This window comes from Nycticebus coucang, chromosome 20 (genome assembly GCF_027406575.1).
Source record: "Nycticebus coucang isolate mNycCou1 chromosome 20, mNycCou1.pri, whole genome shotgun sequence".
NCBI classification, from domain to species: Eukaryota; Metazoa; Chordata; class Mammalia; order Primates; family Lorisidae; genus Nycticebus; species Nycticebus coucang.
In genome coordinates, this window is record NC_069799.1 from 5,704,443 (window position 1) to 5,732,027 (window position 27,585).

At 37.0% G+C, this 27,585-nt stretch overlaps 1 protein-coding gene across 1 annotated transcript in view; it reads left to right on the top strand.

Annotated features, from left to right (window-relative positions):
• The window catches only part of LOC128573097 (inactive N-acetylated-alpha-linked acidic dipeptidase-like protein 2), a 411,222-nt gene that overhangs the window by 358,931 nt on the left and 24,706 nt on the right, over positions 1 to 27,585 (top strand). The window lies entirely within an intron of this gene.

A 27,585-nucleotide genomic window follows, 5' to 3' on the forward strand; every position in this document is an offset into this window, starting at 1 on the left:
AAAAAGATTGATACTGTCACTCACATTTTCACAGTGTGCATTGCAACAAGAAATTTGCAGTAGAGGAATAATATCAAAACGTAATTGTAATCTTTGGTATTCACAGAAACAGATGACGTGTGCCATAGATTCTCCTCTGCTCGCCCGAAGGAAAATACATTTCACGTACTGTGTGTTAATGTGAGTCTGTGGATGGGCTACCCAAAGTTCATCAGTAGTTCTCAGGCCTCCCAAGCCTGAGGAAGATACTGCTTTGGGAAGATAAAAGGCATTTTCCCAAATTATATCACAAAACCATGACTCGCCTTAATTAACTCTGTGTTCATCCATCTGTTGACTGCAGTTTTTTCAATCCTTCTCAGAATTACGTCACAGGAAAACTCTCTCTCTGTGCACATAAACCTATTGGTGTATATCATCTTCTTTTAGAAATTGTTCATATATTCTTTGGAGCTATTTGAAAGCCTTGGGGGTAAACTGCTTAAGATAATTATTACATTAACCAAATAATGCTCAGAAAATAGAGTAAAACCTGGTTTACTCTTTGAATGTAGATAAATGAGTCATTATGATAGTTTTGAGATACACAAAAATCCAGAAATGTAAAACTCCCACACTGAAAGAAACTTCCCAGCAGCACTCATAATCCAAGCAGGTCGAAGGGCAAACTTGCTCTGGTCAATCAGAAAGGACACTATTGACTGTGTTTCCTGGAAGTGAAACAATGGACCATAACACGGTCTGTCTCCAAACTCCTATAGCGACCCTCGTATGGAGTGTTTAAAGTGTAATTGGCATAGGATGAATTTCAGATATCTTAATTTTTAGTAACTTTGAGTAATATTTAGGTTTATATCTCCATGCAGCCACTCGTAGATAAGTTTTGTTAAGCATTAGCCCAATTCATCTTGGTTGAACTTTAAGCCAAGAATTTAGAAAGGGAGAATAGTGTCTTCTTGGAAATGGGACTACAGTCTTGACTCTGACCCTTGCTGGACAAACTATTTAACATCTTTCAGAATTATTTTACAAATGAGGCAGCCTAGTGTCTCATGTACTTATGGCATCTACCTCGTAGAGCCAGAGTGAGGATTAAATGAGACTATGTGAAGGGGGTGGCTAACAGGGAGAAGGTAAGGCGACTCCTTCAACTGTAACTGTCACCGTAAGTGTTACCGTCCGATTGTAGGTCCAACATGTGTATGGGAGAATTTCCCAACTGTTAAGGTAAGAATACATCAGGAAAAGGAAAGAGTTTGTTAAATGTCAAGGAAAACAAGCTTCTCAGGCTGAAGAGGTGAAATTTGATGAGGATCATCTGGGATCTGAGAGGTCAGTAGGGAGAAGGTTTGGAAATTTCCAAGTCTGAAGTCTATCCAATAGAGATGGCTTAATTTGAAGGATATTTTTTTTAAATTATTCTTAGAATATCTAACTTCCCTCATCAAAATTATTTTCTATTAGATTTGTCTTCAAAAAAGTAATTAAAAGAGTGTCCCCTATGCTTTATAACAAATGACTTTGTTTATTATATATTGCTTTAATAGAAGAATTTTTTAATAGATTTGTCCCTTACAAAATATGAATGCCCAAGATGAGATAACTCTGTGTGAACTCTCCAAGGAACAGATATTAACCTTTGCTTTCTCCATTAACCTATAATAAATGCTTGTATACAGCTATTAAAAAGAATTATAAATATTGAAAAAGGCTTTATCCATGATATGAAAAATACTTACCAATGTCAATGAGTAAAGTACATAAGGAAATTGGAGATTTTCATAAAATTTCAATTAGATTTTAAAATATAATTTATGTACATAAATCTTTAGGGAAATAGCTTGGTGGACTGGGAATTAGGAGGCCTGAATTTTTAAATTCTTGCATGTTAAATGGTCAATCTCTGTAAGTTTCTGGGCCTCTGTTTCCTTGTATCTAGTTAAAAGTAAAATGAAAACAAAATATAAAATATGCTGTCCATGAATGGTTACTATGCAAAGCATTTTGTACCTCTTACCCTATTTAACACTGAGCAGCATGTCTGTGAGTTAGTTTTTATTATTAACTCCTTTTATGCTATGGATGAAATCGAATTTAAAGTCAAGTCCATGGTTATAAAAATGATAAATGGGTGAGACAGGAGTTCACCTCAGGTCTGGTTTGACAGTAAACCTGTGCCTTCACCCATTACACTAACGATTGCAAATTAGGAGCCCAGGGGCAAGAACCAGTTTACCAAGTCCATGTTTATGCTTTTTGTCCTGAACATTATTGAAAAATTGAATTTCTGGAAACATTGGATTCTTTTTCTCCCTGGAAACACAAGCTAAATGGGCATCGCTCACCAATTGCCATGTTCTCTATCAGAATCTGCCATGTTGTTTGCCCAAGAGTGCAGTTAAGAAGAATAATTTCTTCAGTACCTGTTTCTATCAAAAATTGGGAAATTAATGATCAACTGAGACAGCCATGAGTTTCACTTAGCTGTGTCCCTTGTAGTGCCTGCCTGATCCCTGTGTTCATTCTGAGTAAAAGAGTTAAAATAAATAATTTTTATAGAAGGTTGCATTTTAAAAATTATTTTCTTAGGGGGCTAATTTTATGATTATATTCATGTTTTTGAAGACATTATCTATTTAAAAATACTTGGGTCATTGTAACACAAATGTTAGAGTAACTCAATATTTTTTCTTATCCAATAAGATTGATTAGTGATCTATTATACTGAATTTCAACAATTGAATCATGATAGGGAAAACTGAATTATGCAAAAATAAACTGGTGACATAGAGATGACTTTTATGTGGGACATTATTAGTTCTATTTTTTAATGAAACATGACATTTTATAATATCTATACCCAATATGTCAAGTTATTTATATCCCCACCAGTGACTTTTCCCTGTAATTTGTCTGGGTACAAATATATGACATAAGATTGAAAGCATCTTTCATCTTCAGCTTTATTCAACATCTACACTCTTAGTTTCCAATAATTAAATGTAACAAATGCAAAAAAAACAATCTATGGATTTGCCAAATGTTAGAACAGTTCCTTCACATAAAATATTGCCCTGTGAATTGAAACATTTTTGCTTATGAGCTTCATTTAAATACAGTTTTAAATGTGTAAACACTGTTGCACCTGTTGGAGTGGCAGTCTGCACAGATTTAATACAAAGCAGAGATTACTGAAAAGGAAATGAGAAGACAGATGCTTTCTGATTAACAGTGCAATATTTATGACATGCTGGTGGTCCAATGCACATTTCTTCTGTCACTTAACAGCTGTTCCACATTTTTGTTCTGAATCGGTATATTCATTCTCAATAGGGCATGTCAGAGGGTCGGCCTTTCTCAGTATATCAAAAGATCAGTCTATGCCCTAGCAAGCTTTACACCACAAATTGAAGCTATGGTCTTCACTCTGTTTAACCTTATATTTTTTGCTCTCCTGCTTGAAACATTCTATTTTAAACCCAATTTATCTCTATAATGGAGCATTTAACATTTAAATAATAATGAGATAAAAGGGCATTATAGCTTTTATGTAGCGACAGTCATGGCATAATCGTTTCAATAGCATTTAATAACCCAGGGACAGAAAACCAAGAAGCGTAGGTGTTTTTAAACTCTTACTAATTTTTTTTAAAGCTAGATAACTTTGATACCAGTTCTGATTTTTTTTATTACCAAATCATAACTATGTACATTAATGCAATCATGGGACACCATGTACTGGTTTTATACACAATTTGAAATATTTTCATCAAACTGGTTAAAATAACCTTCTTGGCATTTTCTTCAGTTATTGTGTTAAGAAATTTATATTTTACATTTAGTAAGTTTCACATGTACCCTTGTAAGATGCACCATAGGTGTGGTCCTACCAATTACCCTCCCTCTACCCATCCTCCCCACTCCCCTCCCCACCCTTTCCCCTTTCCCCATATTCTTAGGTTATAATTAGGTTATAGATTTCATATGAAAGCTATAAATTAGTTTTATAGTAGGGCTGAGTACATTGGATATTTTTTCTTCCAATCTTGAGATACTTTACAGATACTTTGCTAAGAAGAATATGGTCCAGCTCCATCCATGTAAACATGAAACAGGTAAAGTCTCCATCTTTCTTTAAGGCTGCATAATATTCCATGGTGTATATATACCACAATTTATTGAACCATTTGTGGGTTGATGGGCACTTTGGCTTCTTCCATGATTTAGCAATTATGAATTGGGCTGCAGTAAACATTCCGGTACAAATATCTTTGTTATAATGAAGATATTTTCAGGTTATGTCTCCGACAAAGTTTTAATAACCAGTTCTGCTAATTCTTAAGCTAATGTATATGGCAAGTGTGTGTGTACGTGTGTGCGTATGCATGTGTGTGTATATATACATATATAAAAATAAACATATATAAATATATACATATATATATATGTAAATATATAACCCTGAACATTGAGGTAATTCTGTGATGCGGCACCTGTGGCTCAGTGAGTAGGGTGCCGGCCCCATATGCCGAGAGTGGCGGGTTCAAACCCAGCCCCCGCCAAACTGCAACAAAAAAATAGTGGCGTGTTGTGGTAGGCGCCTGTAGTCCCAGCTGCTTGGGAGGCTGAGGCAAGAGAACTGTGTAAGCCCAAGAGTTAGAGGTTGCTGTGCGCTGTGTGACGTCATGGCACTCTACCCGAGGGCGATACAGTGAGACTCTGTCTCTACAAAAAAAATAAAAATAAAAAAAAATAATTAATCTGTGCAGATATATTACAGAAAAAAATACTGTGATACAAATATCCACATTTTGGAGCAAAGGAACTCCTAATTTACTTATTGAGTTTTCTTGTTTTATTTTAAGTGGCAGAAGAATCTGTTACTTAAGTTAGAGATTATTCTTTTGTTACATTTTATGTTTGGAACTTGGTCGTTATCATTGTTATGTTAACGGATATTAATAGTTCAAAAGTAAATTAAAATTTCTTGACTTAAGGAACCAGAATAGTAATATTTAACCATGCACAAGTTCTGACGATGTTTTGTCACTTCTCTTAGATGTTTTGTCATTTCTGTTAGAATATGTTTCAAACTGATAGCTATAAAACTCATGGACAGCCACTTAAGAATGAGAAAAGTCACTTTTCTACTTCGAAATATGACTCCTGGAGACAGGGTGGAAAGGATTTCCTCTAGCTCTGTAATGCATTTTAGAAGAAGTTAGTATCAAAATACTATATGTAGTATTTTTATTTTCAGATCAGACTTACTTCATTTAGGGCAGGAATTCTCAAACATTTTGGTCTAATATCCCATTTACCCTCAAAAAGTACCAAAGGTTCCATGAAAACTTTGTTGTTGTTGGTAATAGACACAGATATTTACCATATTGAAAATGGAAAGAGAGAAAATATATAATATTTATTTACTCATTTAAAATATCAGTAATAATTAAATTAAATGTAACACGATGTAAAGATTTATTTTTATGAAAAATAATATTTTCCCTAAGCAAAATAATGTAAATGTGAAGTGGCATTTTTATTTTATAATTTTGAAAATCTTTTTAGTAAGATTTAGTATGACACAGCATTTTCTTATCTGTTTCTGCATTTGATCGTTTGTTGTTTTGGTGGAAATGTATGAAGAACATCTGGCCTAATGTTCTTTTCCTGCAATATATATTTTCCTTGGTACTACACTGAAGCTTGATCAGTGTTAGTTTCCTAAAGGTTAATTTCCGTGTGGAATCTGGATCTGTGTTAGTGGTCTTTGTACCCTGCACACTGTGAATACGGAGTGAAGAAGACTCGTAAGATCACTAGTATTATGAGAATGGTTTTGATACTGAGGATATATGAGAGTCTTCGGGCCACACTTAAAAAATGCTTATTTGGGGAAATTACCTTGGTTAAACTAAGCTACTTCATTTTTTCTTAATTTCTGACAAGATGTTCAACTTTGCTTTCTACACAAGCATTTGAGCTGTGAATCTATATAAATCGGCATGTGTTTTTTCAAGTCATCTTTGGGGATTGCCATCCCGTTCACCTGCCAAACAGCATGAAGTTGATGACATAACACTCTCATAAACTGTGGCTGTACAAAGAATGCTGCTTCTTAGAGGCTTTCCTTTGGTAGAGAAGGTTAAACCCCAATCAACAAATCAACACTTACAGAGCAGACTTGAAAAGTTTGATTGTACAATATATAAAATGCTTGTCACAGAGAGAATACTATTAAAGTTGCTGTACGCTTCCAAGAGCCTGAGGAGTAAACATACAAAATTGAAATATGAGGGAGACAGATTTCGGAAAAAAAAAACAACAACAAAGAATGGAAAGACACTATTAAGACTCAAATGGCTCATTCAGAAGACCATACTTCAAATGGCCCAATATTTTGAAATGGCTGCACAGAGGACAGATTTACTCTGGCTGTTGTCCTTGCTCAGAATTCTAAATAAGGATATTTATTCCAAATGACTATCATAATTGGATCAAAATATTTAGTATAGCCACTATATTTTAACTCTAATGTTATTTTCCGAGGTTATCTTGTGATCATCTCTGTTATGGGGAAACCAGTTTTACAATTAAGTTTTTAATGATTTCAATATTAATACTTGTACATATATTTGGTAGACCATGTTGTAACTTGACAACTTTCGAGTTAAGAGTATAGAGCAACCTCAGCGTTATTTAGATACTGGTTAATTCAGACTCATACATTTGTTCAGCCAGAGGTTACTACGCACTTGCTGTAATCTAGACAGGATAAGTAAAATGCGCTTCCTTTTCCTCAAAACAGTCACAGTCTAGATTGGGACTCAGACGTATAAATAATAAAACAGAGTAAATATAAAAGTCCTCAAAACTGACTTCCACTTAACCAACTTAAAGAATTAAATAGCAATTGCATTTTATCAAAACATAATGACTGATGGTCAGGGACCTTGAAGCTCATCGTCTAAGAGCCTTTCTGACTTTTGAATATTGGTCAACTCTCAGGTTCAATAAGAGCCACCTAGATGGTTCTCAACTTAAGATGAGGTTACATCCGATAAACCCATTGTAAGTTGAAAATATTATGTTGAAATGTATTTAACACACCTAACCTACTAACACAGCTTAGTCTAGCCTACTTTAAACATCTTTGGAACACCTTCAGGTCATTAATCAATAAATTACGTGATTTATTTAACATTTTATTTAAAAATAGACTCTGTGTTAGGTAATTTTATCCAGCATCACAAGAGAGTACTACACATCCCTAACCTAGGAAAAAAATCAGATTTCAAAATTCAAAGTATAGTTTCTTTGGAAAGCTTATCGTTTTTGCACGGTCATAAAATCCAAAATCCCTCCAACCCTTGGAAATTGAGAATTGTCTGTATCTGCCCTTGGCATTTGTTATTCATAATTAAGTAAATTAATTGTTATATAAACTTGTGAATCATGAGTATGAAAAAAGTTACTTCTAAGAAATCTATATTGATAACACTCTAAGAGGTGAGTAGCTGATAAAAAATTGTTGTTCACATCCACGCCAACACAGTAACTAAGAAAATGCCGTGAAGGCAGTGTTAAACAGTTTGATGAAAATATTTCAAAATGTATATGAAACCAACACATTGTACCCCATGATTGCATTGATGTACACAGCTATGATTTAATTTTTTTAAAAAATAATTTTAACATAGACCCAGAAAAAAAATCTATTTCTATTAATCTTTTTCTTGACTTAATAAAACAAAAATAGCAAATTAAAAAAAAAATTGATATTCAGCAAATGAGGTAATGCTTAAACATGGGAGATATTTTTTAGTATATAGATACATTCTGCAAGCAATTTACCTTACAAGTATCTTTTAAGTTCTGCTTTAATACAAGGAAACTTGAAATGCGGATAATGTATAGGGCAGGAAAGCCAGAGCAGAATTGTATTCAACAGGCAATATTCAGAGAAAAGGCCTACGATTTGCATCAAAATATTGGCCAAAAAGTATGCCCTTACCAGTTTTTAATTAAAATAGTATAATATTTACATACGCATGGTTTCCTTTTCTTGGACTTATTTATTTGAACTAGCTTCTATTCATTAACATATTAATGAATGGGGCAAATCATATTGGCTCTGAAGCCCTCTCAAAGCCTGTGTACTATGAAGGAAAATTATATTTAACAAACATATAATATTTTTGTCGGGCATCCCATCATTAAAGATGAGAGGACTGAGGAGTAAATCAATTAAGAAACTTGGCCAAGGTTGCACATCTATCAAGAGGTAGAATCAAGATTCACATCCAGCATTCTATTCTCAATTAGATTTCTGGGCTCTCTTCTCTACTTTTATGCTGTTTCTCAAGGTTTCCTATGAAGTACAATATGTGTAGAGTGTGTTCTGAAAAATATATGGTTAGACAATTTCATGATTTATATATGACAAAAAACAAGAGTAATTTATATATTCGTGTACAAAACAGAGTCTGTAATTAAATTCTGAGCTTCCCAAAGTTTACATTTCCAACAAATATAAGTGAATGGATTGAAATCATTATAGGAAAAATGATGATAAAATCAAACTACTCTAAACACGAGTATTTAGTTTCTCAAGTTTTAAAAGTAAAGATATGGTGATGGTTTTGCTTATGTCTTCTTGTCACAGTAATTGTCTGAGTAGTGTGATGGCTGGTAGGTTTTGCATGTTGCATTTATTCCATCCCCTGTTTCCTAATTTTATTTCCAAGAAGATGAGGCGATGGATAAGTTAATTTCCTCTAATTTCAATGAAATTTCAGTAGAATATTTTTAGATATAAAAACATTCTGGGAACTAATTTAGATGAGTTTAAAAAATGTGTCATTCAAACATTTAGAACAGTTTGGGTACTGACATGCTCTAAGAATAAGCTCTAGAAGGAAATGGCCTCGTGGAAGCTCCGGCAGCTGCCGTGGGTGATGGCTGTGCCGCGGGTGAATTTCCTTGTCCACTCCCTAATCTCCATGTCTGCTATGTCTGTTTCATAGCTCACATATACAGAAGCTTATCTTTGTTGTTGTTGTTGTTGTTTAGTAAACAAATGTTTCTGTGTAAACTACAAAAGAAAGAGACAGCAGTAGGCTTGAATTTGCATAAATGTTAAAAAATAGAGAAAAGACAACATCCAAGGCCATTGGGCTTATAAAAACAGCTACCACTTCCCCAAGAAAGGCCTGCCTTGCCTTTTATGTCAGTCTCAAGAGAACTGCCTTGTCTCCAGGCTCCTTTCACCAGGCTTTTGTCACTGTGATTTTAAATGAATGGAGATAATTCTGCCCAAGAGAACAAAGTATTATCAGTATTTTGATTTTTGCAACTCTCTTGTCAATGGCCTTAGCCTTGAAATTATTCTTATGTACTTTCTCTTATCAGTAAAGAGCATTTTAAGTCTAAGAAGTGCAGTGTTTGTGTAGCATTAACAAGTGGGCTAAAGTAGGACAAAATGAACTGCTCCTCTGTGTACAAAGTCATTCTCCGTTCTTCTTTAAATCAGTATTTTGTTGCTTTATTTTTATCCATGGATGATTCTTGTCAGAGCATTAGAAATTTTACATATGCGGCAGACTTACAGATAATTTCTAGTTTATGACTTACATTTATAAACAAGGTCTGATAATTAAGTTCATGAACTTATCCTAGAAAAAGTGCTACACACCTCATTGGCGAATATCACTACAGTTACCTTCCTAGTACTCCCCTTGGGAAGCTGTGTGCTGATGCATAGTCCCTTCATGGAGCCTTCCAAGCAATTTTAGAACTCTTTTCCTGGAATAACTATTAGAGCTGTTATCATATGAGGCCTGATAATTAAGGGCGATTAAGTTTGCAAACTTATCCTAGAAAAATTGTTTTTAAGGGTAAACTAGGCCCTGGCATCTGTGTATACCTTTCCAATGGGAGTATTTTGAAAGTGACTGTAGTGATATTTAATAATGAGGCATGTAGCAGTTTTTCTAGGATGAGTTCATGAAATTAATTGTCAGATCTCATTCGTGTGTGTGTGTGTGTTTATATATAGTGCTTACATTAAAAAGAAATGTTATATGAATAATGCTGGGACCTATGCTGAGAAATATTTAAACTGGATTAAGACATGACTTATGGCAAACACTGAGGTTAAATATAGGGCACTTTCTGTCTCCTACGAGTGTAAGCTCCACTGGCTGTCATTGGTTTGAAGATGCCCACTAGTTCAGGGGTGATTTTTGGCAATCCAAATAGTCTAAGTTAAGATCTGAGGCTTCTTGGGTGAGGAGGCAGTCCTTGGAGTGGTAGGGTCACAAGTAGATGGGGCCCTGACTGCTTCTTATGGACTGATTGGGGAAAAAACCTTACTTCTTGATGCCTTGGTTCCTTGATGGAACCCAGGCAGTTTACATTGTTACGCTACAGTAAAAACAAACAGAAGCATAGAGAGATTGATCACACTGACTGAGGGTGTCCCAGAGGGTCCCCTGCAGAGCCAGGTTCCCTCCCGCCATTCCTGCAGCCTGTCTCCTGCACTCCTGCCCAGTTCCGCCCGTCCTCTGCTGCTTTCCTCAATGTTCTTCTGCTTCTCTTCTTTCGTCTAGCTCTAGCTTTCTGCACGTCTGTTTCTTCTTAGTCAGTCCCTCATCCTCTCCATTTTGTTCCAGTCCCACTGTCTTTTTCTCCAGTTCTCTCTACAGTTGACCACTGAACAAGGTGTAAGGGTGCTGACCCCCATCAAAAATCTGCATGTAACTGGTGACTCTTCACAACTAAACCACTAATAGCCACTGCTATGGGACGTTTGGGCTTGTTCCTGAGACAGAATCAGTGAGAACAAGTGGTTTGAGCAAAAGGAAAAGAGAAGTTCATTAATTTGCCAGCAAATGAGGAGGGCTGCAGTCTGGTGTCTCAAAAGATGACCATCCTGCCTGTATGCAGAAAAATAGGGCTTTAAGAGGGGGGGGGTTCCGGGGTCGTGGGTCATAGTTTTATATGACTGGTATCACATGTTGCTGTCATTGTTGAACTACAATTGGTGATTTCAGTTGACCTTGTCTCTGGTGATGCCCATCTTGTGACCCTTGTCCAGGCAATTCTGTTGAGCCATCTATCTGCTGTGTTCAAGATCCTAGAAAAAAAGCAGCAGAGAACATTGTTCTGTTCCTTTAATTCCTGGCATCAGGAAGTAATGCAGGTTTCGATTCCCCAAAAGGGTGAGGGATTTAAAGAGATAATTCCCAAAACATTTTTGCTGCCTTTTTCCTCCTGTAAAGGTCTTCATCTTTGTCTTCTTTGCATTGAGTCACTTACACAGAGTAAAGGGAAGTGTTGCCCTTGCTGTGTCCAGGAGGCAGAGGTGGATGAAACCCTCATAGGAGTGGACTCACATAGTTCAAACCTCTGATCTTCAGGAGTAATTGTATTTTCAGTTTTTTATTTGACTCTGAAATTTAGACTATTTCAACAGACTTGATAATTTTAACTTGCTCACAAATGAAGCCATAGCCTGGCCGTTCTCTACATTATTAGCGACAGAGGCCTAATACCATGTGGAAAAATACTAAATATTTACATGTTATAAATCCGACTCAAAACTGTTAAATTAAATGGTTCTTCCCTCCTGATTTTATAAAAATCTGAGGGTTTTTTGTTTGTGTGTTTGTTTCAGAGACAGGGCGTCACTGTGCTGTTCTGGCTAGACTGGGGTGATGCAGTTATAACTAGCTGCAGCCTTGAACTCCTGCACTCAAGTGATCCTCCTGCCTCAGCCTCCCAAGTAGCTGGGACTACATGCATGTGCCCCCATGCCCAGCTTACTTTCTTTTTAATTGTGAAGATATGGGTCTTGCTGTGTTGCCTAGTCTGGTCTCAAACTCCTGGCCTTAAACAGTCCTCCTACCTGTTCCTCCCAAAGTGCTCATAGGTGTGAGTCACTGTGGCTGACCCAGAAACTGGTTTCACATGATTGGGAAGGGCAGGTTGAAATTCAGTGTTCTCAGACACCTGAGAATCCCATGCCCCTAAGCCTCCAACTCTTGATTCCTGACCTACTTTACTTCTCTGTCCAGGCTGACTCTGTCTCACACCATGCGAGCTCTTGTATTTGTGTGCATGGACACCCCAGTCTGGATTTTCCAGACGCCCATAATCTTCACATAGCTGCTCTGTGCCCACTCCTTGGGCCTTGGGTTGTACACTGGAGGGATTGTCTTCTCTGAGGATGACAGACCTGGAGAAAAGGGCTACTCCATCACTGGAAACAGATGTAGGGCTATTTCAGCAGGGAATTCTGAGATTCTAGGACTCAGGTCACTATAATTTTAATCTTGATCAAGAAGGAAAGTCATGGTCTCTGACTGGATACATAAAACCTTGGAATTAAAAAATGCCTAAACTTTAGTCTAGACCCTGAACTTTAGGTATGCCCAATGACAGAAAGTCCTGGTCTGAAAGGTTTGTATTTTTGAATAAATCTGCTCAAATGCCTTAAGAGTTGTCCTTAGGAAACCTAGACATCTGAACTGATCATGGGTCCTGGCTCTCTCAGTTGGATGTTGGCCTAAACTGGGTTTTAAAGATGTGACTATTCAATGACTATGACCTTGACCCTATGAGGTATTCATGGAATGAATAACTTCCAGGATGTGGTTGAAAATACATTCCAAAATATCAAGCTTAAAGAGTCATAAAGAAAAGTAAGAAGTTGTGTTAAAATAAAGAGTCTTCAGTTAAGGAGGCGCAGTGTCAGGAAGGTGTGTTTTTGAGCAAGAGTTAATTTTAGACTTCCTAAGAAAAATTAATCCATGATTAAACCTTGATCAAACTCTGGACCAGTTTCAGGAGGTAAATCGTTGCCCTAAATTCCATGTTAGAGATTATGACCACATCCTATTGTGAAAAGTTAGTAGAATGATGTGTGTTCTGAACTACCAACAGTGTGTGCATTTACACCAAAGTATTTTGACCAAGCAAACATCTTGGATGTTTTTTAACAAAGAAACATTGGGATTTATGTGTTTAAATTTTAATGACAGCTGAGGAAGGTGGCTGACATGTGTAATCCTAGCACTCTGGGAAGCCAAGGCAGGTAGATTGCTTGAGCTCAGGAATTGAAGACCAGCCTGAGCAAGAGTGAGACTGTGTCTCTAAAAACAGCTGGATTTTGTGCTAGGCACCTGTAGTACCAGCTACTCGGGAGGCTGAGGCAAGAGGATCATTTGAGCCCATGAATTTGAGGTTACTGTGAGCTATGACGCCATATCACTCTACTGAGGTTAACAGGGTAAGACTCTGTCTCAAAAAAAAAAAAAATGATGAGAAAAATGCAAATTCTATATTAAAAAAGTAGATGGAAATTAGGGAATGTTGCCAAAAAAAATAGTCAGAATTTATTCAGGTTTCTTATATTCTATTAGTAGCTATAGAAATTTAGGTTATATCTTGAAAAAAGAACTCTGCTAAGCAGCATAAAATATTATAACAGAAAACTAAATATTGTCACAATTTGCATATATCATAGGTATTGATTATTTTACATTTGTTAAATGATGGATGAATCAGTGTCTGCACACAATTTATTATTACTGTTCTGATCACAGCTACTTTGTGCTCACAAATCTTAATTCCTTCCCTTCTTTCCCTTCCTGTTCCTTTTCTTTCCTTCACTTCTCTTTCTTTATCTCTCTCTCTTTCTCTTTCTTTATATACTTAATCAAATTTTTATCATATTTAATGGTATTCTTATTTAATTAAAAGAATGTTAATATAACTTTTCATATTATTTTAAAACATAATTTTTTATTATATAGTTGTCTCATAATTGGAATAATTAATCAACTGTTGTTAGCTATTAAGTTTGCTGACATGGTTTTATTATAAATAATCTTTTGTTGAATTGTTTTCTTTTTTTTTTCTTTTTCCTTTTTTTTTCTTGAGATAGAGTCTCACTCTGTCACCCTGGGTAGAGTGCCATGACTTCATCACAGTTCACAGCACCTCAAACTCTTGGGCTCAAGTGATTCTCTTTGCTCAGCCTCCCAAGCAGCTGGGACTACAGGAGCCCACCACAACACCCAGCTAGTTTTTAGAGACGGGAATCTCACTCTTGCTCAGGCTGGTCTTGAACTCCTGAGCTCAAGCAATCCACCCACCTTGGCCTCCCAGAGTGCTAGGATTATAGGATTGTAGGAATGAGCCACTGTGCCTGGTCCTTTTGTTGAATATTTTAATATCTGTTCCTCTCTCTAGTTCTTCTGGGACAAATTTCTAGACATAAAGTTTGGGTCAAAGTCTAAATATTCTGAACACTTTGACATGCTGAAAAATAAAAGACCTTTCTACGTGACATGATGGTTTATTTAAAAGCCTTTGTGGCAGAGTAACAGAGTGCTTTTTAAAGTCACCTTTGCCAACAGTGTGCATTTAAAAAAGAAACTTAATCTGTTATTTCAATTGATTTTCTCATATATTAATTTACTGACCTGTTGAAATATTTTGTAAAGGATATTCAATATATAGACTCTGTATTTGGAAAATAATACATTGGTGTAGATCAATACCTTTAAATCTTTTTCCAGTTAAAAAATGGAAATAATATGATATAGATATTAACTTGAGAATTCACACTGAATTTATGAATTTTTGTAATTACTTTAATACATAGTACCAGGATGGCATTCATAAAGAAATTTTATGTTCAAGTTTATCAAGACATGAATCTAATATTTCTGTAAATCAACATAACATGTTGAAGGCAGAACTTAAAGAAGCTTTATAGAAGTTTTAAAGCATTTAAAGTGAAGATTGAAAATAGAAACTATGTGATGACCAGGTTGACAGGTGTCAGGACTGGCTTATGAATGCTCCACTATGTTGTCTCAAACTACTGCAAGGACATTCAGGCAGCACTCCTCCAACAAGGTCATAGCAGCTCCTAAGAGGGTAGGAGAGAGGAGGGATGAAAAGAATTAAAGGTAAAAGTAAACATAAATCAGGATTTAATGATTGCAAGGACGTAATTTTAACATTATCGGTATTTGCTTTTAGTGCTGAACAAAGGCATACATGTGTGCTTAGGGATGGAGGGGGTGCAGGTCGCTAAGAGGCCCCGGGCATGATTAATGCTTCTGTCTGGTGGGCATGCCACCCTTCAAAATAGCTCGTGCTGTTACTACACTATGATTAACCTATAAGGCAACAGAAAAATAGACTCAGACCACACTGCACTTTATCATTCCCTGAAGTATTTTAGGAGGTGCCGTAGGAAAACAAATGATACTTCAACTTGCATGGATGGGTGGGTGGGGTTAGTGTGACATGGAGGGGACACAATTCTGCATCTAAATGCTATTCATTATATCTCTATTTTAACTTTTTTATTATTGGATTTTATGTTATCATATGCAAAAAAGAATTTTTTCTCAAAATGAAGAATTAAATTTAACTTATGTTAAACAGATCATTTAACTGCAGCTGAAAGAGTTATCGGCTCATAAGCTTAGAATTCTCCTAAAATATTAACAAAATTAAACTAAAAATATAAATTAGGCTAGTTTATATTTGTGGAAAATATTTCAAAAAGGGAAGAAATAAATTTGATTTGGTAACAGGAAAGAATTTAATATTTCTCTGCCTTAAATGTATTAATCATCATCATTAATTAAGTTTAATTAAACACAAGTGTGTGCAGAACCCTCTGCTATGCATTAAGAACAAATAAAACTGTGATATCATCCCTGGTGCTCAAGGGATTTATAATCTCCTTAGAGCAGCCAAACATGAACATAAACATGTAAATGGCAATAAAAGAAAGAAAAGGCTCAGTGCCAAGTGATTTCTGCAGATAGTATGGGTATCAAACTGAGTGATTCATTTACAATTTTAATCATTTTTATTTTTGAAAAAAAAATATATATATTGCCATAGATGCTTTGACACTTCAAGCAGTTTAGATACACTCATTATAGTTAAAGTAAATCTCAAGGGTAATGTGAAGGAAAAATAAGATCTTCAGCTGTAGTTTTCAAATGATAAGTCAGGGAGTGATTTTAGCAGAGAAGAAGTCTTAGAAGTCTATAAACCACTGTGCCTCTCTGGATGTCAAAGTGACAGCATCATGAAGGCCATTTTTTTTTCTTAATAATATCAAGGGCCAGGTGCTGCAGTCATCCATGGACTGGCTACCTAGGGTTCATTTATAAAGCTGTCTGGGTATAATAATGTTCTTTTAACTCATAATCCAGACTTTGGTTATACCGCCCACCCAAGATATACCATCCAAGCTCTAATTCTTGAAGTAATTTTGGATTTTTTGTTCTTCACACCTCCATTTCTAACTCCAATTTTTGCCAGCCACTTTGTTACTGAGTAACAATCTAATATGTATCATTTAATCGCTAATTATTGTTACCTCATTCAGGCCATTCATTATTCCCTCACATCTAGACTTTTGGCCTTCTTATGCCTATATATGTGTATGTGTGTGTGTATATATATATTTTTTTTTTAAGACAGTCTTACTCTGTCACTCTGGGTAGAGTGCCATGGCTTCAGGATAACTCATGGTAACCCCAAACTCCTGGGCTGAAGCAATCCTCCAGCCTCAGCCTCCCTAGTAGCTCGGAGTACAGGAGGCAGCCAACATAATGCTCCAGTTAATTTTTGCATTTTTAGTAGAGATGGCTTCTTGTTCCTGCTCAGACTGGTTGCAAACTCCTGAGCTCAAGAGATCCTTTTGCCTCAGCCTCCCAAGTAGTTGGGACTACAAATGCCCATTATAATACCTGGCTAATTTTTCTGGTTTTAATAGATATGGGGTCTCATTCTTGCTCAGACTGGGTCTCCAACTCCTGCCCACAGTCTTCCACTGTCGGGGAGTAAGAGGTTACAGGCACAAGCCACTGCGCCAGGCCAGTCTTCTTTCCGAGCACTTCATCCTCTAAACTACTTGAAGACTCACCTCTGAGATGGCAGCCTGGCTGTGTCACTTTGGCCCTTTGTTTTCTTGGCTTACCAGACTTTCATGTTCTCCATGAACAGTTCTTAACGAAACCATAAATAACACAGTCTTTCCTTTCAACACGACTAGTGTCTTTATCATTCTCAGGACATATAACCAAGTCATGCCTTCAAGTTATTTGTGTGTGTGTGTGTGTTTTAGTAGTGAATACGCTAATTAGACTAGAGGTTTTTACTGTAACCATCTTTGCACTATGCCTAGGATGTAGAAATAGTACATCTGTTTGGTAAATGAAACAGTACATCTAAACAGCTTCATGCTTAATTAAAGAATGTACTAATTTCTTGGAGCTTCCAAAGCAGCACAACACATTGGGTGACTTAGACATTTATTGTTTCTCTGTCTTGGAGACTGAAGGTCCAAGTTGCAGAAGTCAGCAGGGGGGCCAGCTCCTCTGGCGGCTGTGAGGAGAATCTGGTGTGCACTGTCCTTTTAGCTCTTGGTGGTTTGCAGAGCGATTTTGCCACTTCCTGGCTCCTGGTGGCATGATGCAGGGTCACACGCTTTCTCCTTTGTCTCCACTTCTGTATCCAGACATCCCTCTTGAAAGGGCGTAGTCCTGTCAGAGCAGGGCCTGCTCTCAAAACCTCGCCTTGACTTGATCATCTTCAGAGGCCCTATTTCCCCATAAAGTCACATTCACAGGCCTTAGAGGCAGGGCCTCAACAGTTTCCAGGGGGCACAACTCAACACGAAACACACAGGAAGGTGTCACCTTCATGTGGACTGTAGGGAATCATTGTTTTTTAGAAAGTTGGTTTGTAGGTTTTGACCTGACCATCTCTTCCATTTATGAAAGTTTTCATATGATCCTCTCAACTACATATACAAATGCCTAAGTTTTCTCTTCCTTCTATACCTCTTTTTCATGTCTTCTAATATAGATTCAGGACACTCCATGCCAAATTTCAATTCTTTTCTTTTTTCTTTTTTTTTAAATACCTCTGGCAGTTTGGGTCAGGAAGTGCTGAGAAAACACTGAAGTATTTCCAAGTGACATGCTGTACATTTGTTTATGTTCCAGTTTGCCGGGTTCATGGATCTGCATGATCATCTCATCCCATTACTGTACAATATTGCAAAGTACAAGTCTGTATGAGCTTCCCGTGATTGGTCATCATAGAAAATAGAAACTTGATTTGCTGTAGTTCCAGATGGTGGTTTGCTTATAATAGTTTAGATTTAATCATAATCATTATAAACTAAATGAAGCTAAATTATACTATTTTAGAGGGAATTTTTATGTTATTTGCAACCATATGCTCTCACATTTGCAGAGATAGGAATAGACAATTATCACTATGACATTCTTTGAATGTTGCCATTCTCTTTAATACATGAATAATTTAATCCTTAACATTAGTGTTCCCTAACTTTGAATGTTATTTATTTGCTATCCATCTTTTGAGCATGTCCACAAGTATTTTTTTCCAATGTTGGGAAAGTCTGCTCTCCAGTAACATGACAGGTATGTTGAGATTATTAGCAACATTATCACTTTGTTTAAAGAAAATGTGTTAGTGTACATTAGTATAAAATCTCCCTAGTTTTTAAAAATTATTTATTGGCAGATATAAATTCAGTATGCAATATTTTATGCTAGCTGTCCAGAACCTAGCTCTATATGACTTACAGAACATTTATTTTTACCACCTAAGTCATAAAAGTTGTTTTCCTTATCCTCAGTCAAACTTAACTCTAAGCAAGAAGAAGTAGAAAAATTACCTGTCACATTATTCATAGGCCAGACCAAGATACTGTAATACCATGGCCCACTAAGCTAATTTAGAAAAAAAAAACATAAAGAGGTTTTCTAAAGATGGCATTTGTATGTAATATATGTAGAAGACTTTAGGCTTTTGACAGTTTGAGATTGTATCCTCTTTAGAGAGAATGCATAATGTCTTTTATTTCTTCTGAAATATGCATAACTTCTTGAAGGTAACTTTCAACTCTTATTAGCACTTTCCACAGCAAGTTTCCTACCTCTGTCAAAGCACATAATATAACACACCCAAACTTTCAATACAGTGAAGGTTTACCTATCAACAATTCAGTCATTTGTCCTCTTGATACATCCATTCTGTTAATTTGTGAAGGAAAACCTCTACTGTAAACATAAAAGTTGAAATTTAACCATTGTACCTATTAGGTCTCAGTGATCAATATTGCAGAAAGTGTCTAATTCTCCCCAGAAGGAGGGATGCTGTGATGCTCTTTTAGGGTGTCAATTTGTGAAGACTGGTTTTTGGAGTCAGACGCTCAAGATTTGAATTCCAGCCTTCTTTCTTAATGACTTGTAACCTTTTGTAAGTTACTTAACTGCTTTAATTTGTAATCTCCTCATGTATAATTGGAGAACTGAAATGATATCTGCCTTGTGATCATGCAGAGCGCATTTCAGGGCTTCTCCACCCAGCACTCGTTATGTTCGGTGCCGGTTAATTCTCTGTCATGGAGGCGTCCTCTGCTTTGAAGGATGGTCAGTGACGTTGCTGACCTCTGCCCACTAAATGCCAGTAGAATGACTTCCCCCACCCTCCTAGGTTCTGACAGTTAAAATTGTTTCCAGCTATTGATGAATTCCCCCACTATGGGGGGCAAATTGTCCCTAGTTGAGAATCACTGATTGCATAAATATCTCTGTCTATATTTATCCACAGTGAGAGCTTTGCATAGTTTCTGGCAATAAATACTCAGTAAACTTTAGCTTCTATTATCTTACATAGAATTATGATGTCTTCTCTGAAGATTCATACTGTTAAAGACCATGAACGTTCTCTCTTTTCTCTATCCGTATACATTGTGTACATGTGTGGGTATATTTCTGAGTATTAGGGATGTATATACGCGTATGTAGGCGTCATATTACCTGTCTTCCAACTGTTATTCAAAGTAATGAGGAGCATAGAAAAATAGATAAAATCCACCAATAACCATCAAACCTTGTTAGTTTTATGTCTTTGTCACTAAATACTTTGCAAATCAACAAAACTTGGAAAACAGATTAATCTTCTACTTACCCATCTCTTCTATATGACCCTGTAAGTAGAATACGTAGATAACAAGTGAATTACAATAGACTGAAAAGGATCATATCTATTAGGCAACATCTTACGAGTTGTGGACTATAAGGAATTTTCCTCTAACACCACAGTTGGGTCCAAAATAACGTTCCTAAGAAATGTTTTTTTAATGCTACTTTATTCCTAAAGCATAAAATGAGAAATGTTAAAAGCCTAAAATGGTAAGCATCAGGTGAAAATATAAAAGCAGGTTCAAATTCCTACAGTCCACCCTCCACGCTTCTGTGTGGTGTATTCCTAGAGCCAGACCTTGAGTCAAGGCTTCCACTCTCTTCTTTCTTCAAGTTATGTTCCTTGTGTGTGTTAACACTCAGCCTTCTCAACGTCTTTGTAGTATTATCGTCCCTCTTTCTTTGTTCTTTAGCCTGCCTGCCCTGATCTAAGATTTTATGTTGACTGGTGACTGTAATATCCCGATTTCTCAGAGCCTTCATGATCAATGAACTAATGCACATAGTTGCTCACTGGGAAAGATTTTTTTACTTAGCTACTAAATGCTCTCAGTGCTAGGTGCACTGGCTAAGGCGCTCTAAAAGTACTAATAAAATAACCTATATTTTTCTAGTTTATATATTTGCATACACTGTTACTTTAAATAAGTGACTTAATTATGGGCATTTTACATACCATATTTGGCCAATACTTGGAAATTTTGCAAGGAGAGAGAAGCAGAGAGGCCTTTAGATGCACCTAGAATTTCACAATATAGGTAGTTGTTTTAACTCAAAAACGTGTAAGGCTTGCCCTTCTCTACTTGTCCTATTTTAATAAATGATTCATAAAGTGTTTTATTGTTATCATAGGTAACAAATAAAAAAAAAAACAGAAAGCTTCCAAAGTTTAAAAATGAACAAAATAATGTACTGTCTACAAAGGCTGACATCAGATTTATTACAGGCAACTCAATAGAAAATATTAAAATGCCTTTAAAAGTTTTCAGAGAAAATTATTTTCAACTCATAACCCTAAACTCAGTCTGTGCACCATTCAAGTGTGCAAAGAGACTCCAGACTGCTCTCTGGGTTCACAAAGTTGTGCCCCACGTGTGTATTCTAGAAAATTGCTTTATGATGTAGCTTAGCAAAACCAGGAAAAAAGAAAAAATGAGACAGAATCCAGCAAACTGTCTCATTCAGAAGAGCCGTGAATAGAGGACATGGGAGTGAACTTCCGTAACTGTCCGAGGAAACAAGAGGTTTGGTTAGAAAAGGACCGCAGGACTTGGTGGAGCGTGGAGGAGCTCGGGAAATTTCACTCCAAAATATGACTCCTCAGCGTAAAGCGTTCTGAATTAGAGGTCCTTGGAGGTCACAGGGGCTTCCCTTCCATCTGCAGAAACAAGGCTGGCGGATCCAAAGAGCAAAGGATCATTGACTTCCCGCCCTCCCCCTGTTACCCTGGTGTATTATGCACCAGACCTGGCCCGGATCATTCTAAACGCCACCCCTGCCTCCCGGGCGCACCTGCCAGTCGGTCTGTTGCCCCATCCGTTCACCCTCCCTACCCGCCCCTCACCACTGCTCCTCTCCCCTCCCCTCTGAAATACGGGTATAAAAAAGTCCGCCCTGGGGCACCGGGTAATCACACTGAGACTCTCCCCAGTGCCGGGCAAATACACAGCTTTTACTTACCTGCCTCAATTGTGAGTTGATATTTCAGATAACTTTAAGGGAAAGGGCAACTTTCCCCTCATCCCAACAGGTACAAGGAGAAATAAAGACATCACATTTTTTTTAAAGTAACGAAAAACACTGGAAAAAATCCAAAATTTGGGAAAGACAATTATAAATCAAAAATGAGGCTGTTAGAGTGGCAAGGCGACACCTCGAAGGAGCTGTCAGAATAACTGAAGAGAGTCGGAGCAAGCACAGTTCCAGCAAGGACCAAGCGCGGTTCCAACCCTCTGCCCAGCCTGCGGTGGCGGTGCTCCTGTCTGCCAGGAGCCTGGGGCGCCACGCAGGACGCACAGCTCCGAGGAGTATTCGCTGCTCATTGAAAATTATCAGGGTCTTCATCAACCCTGTTCCCATAACATGTTCCCTTCACAGTTCAGATCTATCTGTCCACGTCAGAAAGTTCCAGGGACATTAATCAGTCCTCCAAAACCACATCCCGCCCCCCTCCCCCAAACTACTCACCTGCAAGGTCGAGCGCCTCTGAGGTGGTGATCAGCCCGGCCAGTAATAGCCCAGGTGGGCCCGACCCCCTCACCCGGTCCAGACAAGCCTCACCCATCCGCACCCACCCTGTTCACGGCTAACTAGCGGCCTTACCCAACAGAGCTTGGGATTTAGAAGAGGAGGAATCAGCGGTGTGGAGAGCAGGGTGGGTGCCCAACAAGGGTTAGAGCCCGTGGTGCGCTGGTGGATACTCGCGCAGCCATGGGGACAGAAAATGCTTCTCAACAACCTGAAATTCCAGGGAGTAAAAGCAAAACAAGAAACAAATGAAACAAAAGCATGATCAAAATATAAAGCTGACTAAAAGATGCATTGGTTTTAATCGATAAGGAAGAAAGGGGAGTCTGTGTGAGCCCCGGGTTTGGGCGCAGAACGGCTGTGTGTCTCCTGGGAGGAGGGTGAGTGATCCCCACAGCCCCTCTGGCCCTGCAGTGACCGATAGCCACAGAGTCGAAGTGTTGTATGTTAATAATGCAGAATGTTACTGGTTTTCACCTTTCAGAATAAAGCCATATATAAATTATTTCATTATGTTCATACAATAGCATGCAAACGGTAGGAATTTTGTCAATACAAAAGTGAAAGTAGTAATTAATGCGATGAATTTGGAGGAGAAAGAATCGGAGCTACCTATCTATAACATTGATTTTACGTAGGGAGTAAGTGGGATGCAGTCAATAGTTAGTTGATGGCACTGAAAATTAGAGATTTAAGTACATCTTATAAACTTTTTAGGCTATGCAGAAATTAAGAATAGTACTCCTGTGGCTCAAAGGAGTAGGGCGCCTGCCCTATATACTGGAGGTGGCAGGTTCAAACTCAGGCCCGGCCAAAAAAACTGAAAAAAAAAAAAAAAAAAAAAGAATAGTACTTATAACTATGTTTGGGATAAGGGAGTAGGAAATCGATAGTTATTTATAAACTGTAACCATGATTGCTTTTAATTTACAGATTAATAAAGAGTGGTATTACCATATGATTCAGGGAAATGTATAAAACCATCAAAATAACTGAAAACAGGTCTTATGGGCGGTATCTAAAGCTACTTACTACCTTGATGGAATAAATTGAGTGAAGTATCAGAATCAGAAGGAAGAAAAGGAAAGAGGAAGGAAAGAAAAAGGAAGGAAGAAGGGAAGGAAGTTAATTCAGTAACTGGAAGAGTATTCTGACAAGTTGCAAAGCAGGAATGAGAAATAAGAGTTGCGTGTCCTCCGTTGTACGACCTAGCTAGAAAGAAAAGTTCAAAGATATATAATTTATATATGTGTGTATATATAATCACCAGGTATTAAGTCATTATATATCTATATATTCAAAATCCATATTTTATGTTAAAAATATATATTTAACACATATTTGAATTTTATATTTGGATTATCATATATCTATGTATCCTTATATATCTATATAAATATCACTATATAAATATACACACATGTATATGTATTTGTATATATATAAATATATATATTCCTTTACCCCCTGGGTCTCAAGGTGCTCATTTTTAAATGTTATATAAATATATATAGTCTTAAATTTCAAAAAGTTTCTAAAAGAATCACAGCTCACTTCACAGCATTAGGTTTCCTCTTTTAAGGTAAAAACTATCAGTAAAAGGTATTAGATGAGCTCCTGGAGAGATTTGGAAAGTCTTAATATGTTAGCTCGAGAAAGCTTAAAATAAACTCATTTTTCTGAATGTCCCTTACTGGTGTCTATTCTTCATTTGTCTTTTGTCCTACAAATGCATTTTAGTATTAACCAAGCTTGAGCCAACTAACCAGACCATGTGCCACTGAATTATATTTTGTGACAAATGGATCTTGTTTCATTTCAAGGGATTTGAACTTGAAATAACTCCCAACAATTTTAAAGCAAATGTCTTTCCTCCTGTCAGCCACTGCCTAATTTAAATTTCCCATCTGCATTTCTTTTTTTTTTTTATTTTTGGGGATTCATTGAGGGTACAATAAGCCAGGTTACACTGATTGCAATTGTTAGGTAAAGTCCCTCTTGCAATCATGTATGATAAAGACAACTGTGCTAAACAAAGGTTTTTTTTTTGTTTTTTTGTTTTTTCCTCCAAGAAAAGACAAATTTAGGCATATGGCTACTGAAGGATGGCATTTTCATTTCACACTTTAAAATGCCTTATCACTTTGTTATTTATTTTTCAGGTACTTTCAGATACATTTTAACTCATTTTAATACTGTTATAAAAGTTTACATAACCTTTTATTTATAATGTTGAAAATAATTAAAGGTGAAATATTAACTGCATATTATTTAATATCAAAATATTATATGTGGATATTCAGAAGTTATTTTTAAAGTTTCATGTACTTTGGAAAAATGAAGGCACTTCCCTGATGCTTTCTTATAGTAAACAGTAAAATGGCTTTCGTTATTGTTAGCTCATTGTTTCCAACAATGAAAACAAAGTGAAAATTTCCACTTTATCTTGATAAAGTGATTGAAATAATGCATGTGTCAGGAGCACAGGCTATCTGGTGATTTGGGGCAAGTTACAGGTTCACATTACTATACTGAACTGAAGACTGTCAGAACCTGGCATTTTAGATTTTTTTTTTTTTTACAAGACTTTGAATAGATTGAACAGAGTAATGAATCATGCCATAGAAATAATTATTGTTCAAGGTAAAGTTGAAGTCAGTTGATAAACTGGCTTGGCATCCACCCACACAGAAGCTGACCCAGGATAAACAGAGAATATTTTTTCCTAACACATAAATTCAATATCTTCCAGAAACACCAAACTTCCCAAACCCCAAAAAAACGATTGTTGGGTTTGATTATGGTTTTGTAGTATCTTTAGCTATGGACCACACTTTCAGTAAAGATATGTGGCCACAGGTATATCGTAGAAGTATTTACCAAAAATAATTACTAATATGATTTTTGCTTACATAACATTAAGCTCTGTGGTCCTTGGAATTTGTCCACAAATTATTATCAATTATATAACACAATAATGAGGTGGAATTTTGTAAACTAGGATTTAGATAATTGTCTATATTTTTGCACATGTGTACTCAAGTAGACCTGAACTTTGTAGATATAGTGACCAGTTAGGAGGCGACTGTGGCAGCGACCAGTTAGGAGGCGACTTCGGCAGTGACCAGTTAGGAGGCGCCTGCGGCAGCGACCAGTTACAAGGCTACAGTGGCAGTGAGCAGTTAGGAGGCTACTGTGGTCGTACATACGAGGGAGAGGGACAGGAGATCTAACCCACTGATGATGGAAGGATGGCACTGACGCTGATTAGCACGAGTCTGAGCTTTCTTGGCTTAGGCAGTCTCACGGTTTCTGTTTATGCATACTGAGTTGGAGCTAAGTACAGGATCCCTAAATCATAAAATCACTTCTTCCTACCAGCTCTCCCAGAGGGAAACACTTTCCCTTCCCTCCAGGCTTGCTAGTCCTCGCACTCTCACTGCAATCAGCATTGATCTCATTGGAATCACGCACTCTGACTTCAGTGCCACCAGAGTTTTCTGTTTGTTTCTTCCTCCCTCAGTAAAGAGTCCTTAGAGTCTTGCTTTCTGAGATTTGTTCAGAGATCTTACACGAGTCATTTGTGCATCTTGATAACAAATCTGCATGAATAATCTTCTTAGTTCATGTTTCTAGGCTTTTCTTTCTAGATATAGATAGAGAAGATTTTATTCCCATTAAAAAGATTCTGTTCTAGGATTCATATGGAACCAGGAAAGACCCCAAATTGTCGATGTAACCTTATCTAATAAGAACAAAGCAGGAGGCATCACTTTACGAGACTTCAAGCTATGCTACAAGTGTATAGTAACCAACACAGCATGGTCTCTTACAAAAACAGACAGAGACCTGTGGTTCAGGATGGAGAGAGAACCCAGAGATGAAATCACCCTCAGAGTCCCATGTGATTTTTGATAAAATAGATAAAAACATACACTGGGGGAAAGAATCCACCATTTAATAAATGGTTCTGGAAAAACTGGTTAGCCTCACATATAAAAGACTGAAAAACAATATCCTCAATTCTAACCACTAAAAAAATTAACTAACTCACGATGGATAAAAGACTTAAACCTAAGTCAGGAAACTATTAGAGTTCTTGAAAAAATGTTGGAAAAACTCCTAAGTATCACCTAGGCAAATAATTCATGAAGAAGACCTCCAAAGCAATCAGAGCAATGACAAAAATAAATAAATGGGATCGATCAAATTACAAAGCACATGCACAGCCAAAGACACAATCTAAAGAGTAAATCGCCAACCTACAAAATGGGAGAAAATATTCACGTGTTGTGCATCTTATACAGGACTGATATCCAGCATCTACAAAAAACTTGAGCAAATTGGTAGGAAAAAACCAAATGACCCCCATTTAAAAGTGGGCAGAAGACACAAACACAATCAGATAATTAAATTTGTGAACTCATCCTAGTAAAAGTGCTACATACCTCACTGCTGAATATCACTACAGTCACCTCCAATGTACTCATTTTGGGAAGATATGAATTCAGAAGTTAATTGTCAGATCTCATACAACAACAGCTCTGGTGGTCATTCTAGAAATAGTTCCAAAATGGCTTTGAAGAGTGGCCTAGGCTCTGGCATTGCTGCATAGCTTCCCAATGGGAGTACCTTGAAGGCGACCCTAGTAATATTCAGCAATGAGGTGTGTAGCACTTTTTGTGCTTAATTTTTTGACCTTGTGGACTAATGGCCAACAAACTCATGAAAAAAATGCTCAACATCTCTAACATCAGGGAACCTCAAATCAAAACCACAATGAGACATCACCTAACTCCAACAAGAGTGGCTCCTTTCCAAATGGACTTTGTGTGGATGCGGAGAGAAAGGGACTCTTATACACCGTTGGTGGAACGTCAAACTAGTACTGCGTGTATAGAAAATTGTGTGGAGATACGTTAAAGAACTTAAAGTAGACCTAGCATTTGATCCAGCAATACCACACTGGGTATATATCTAAAGGAGAAAAGGCCATTTTATTAAAAAGACACCTGCACTCAAATGTTTATAGCAGCACAATTCACAATCACAAAGACATGGAAACAACCACAGTGCCCATCTATACATGAATAAAGTGTGCTGTGTATATATATATACACAGGTGAACATATATATATATATATATATATATATACACCATGGAGTACTACTCAGCCTTAAAATTGGCAAGGGAAGCTTTTTTGTGACAACCTGGAGGGAACTGGAAACATTCTAGGTGAAACATCACACCTAGAATGGAATGTGAAACAAA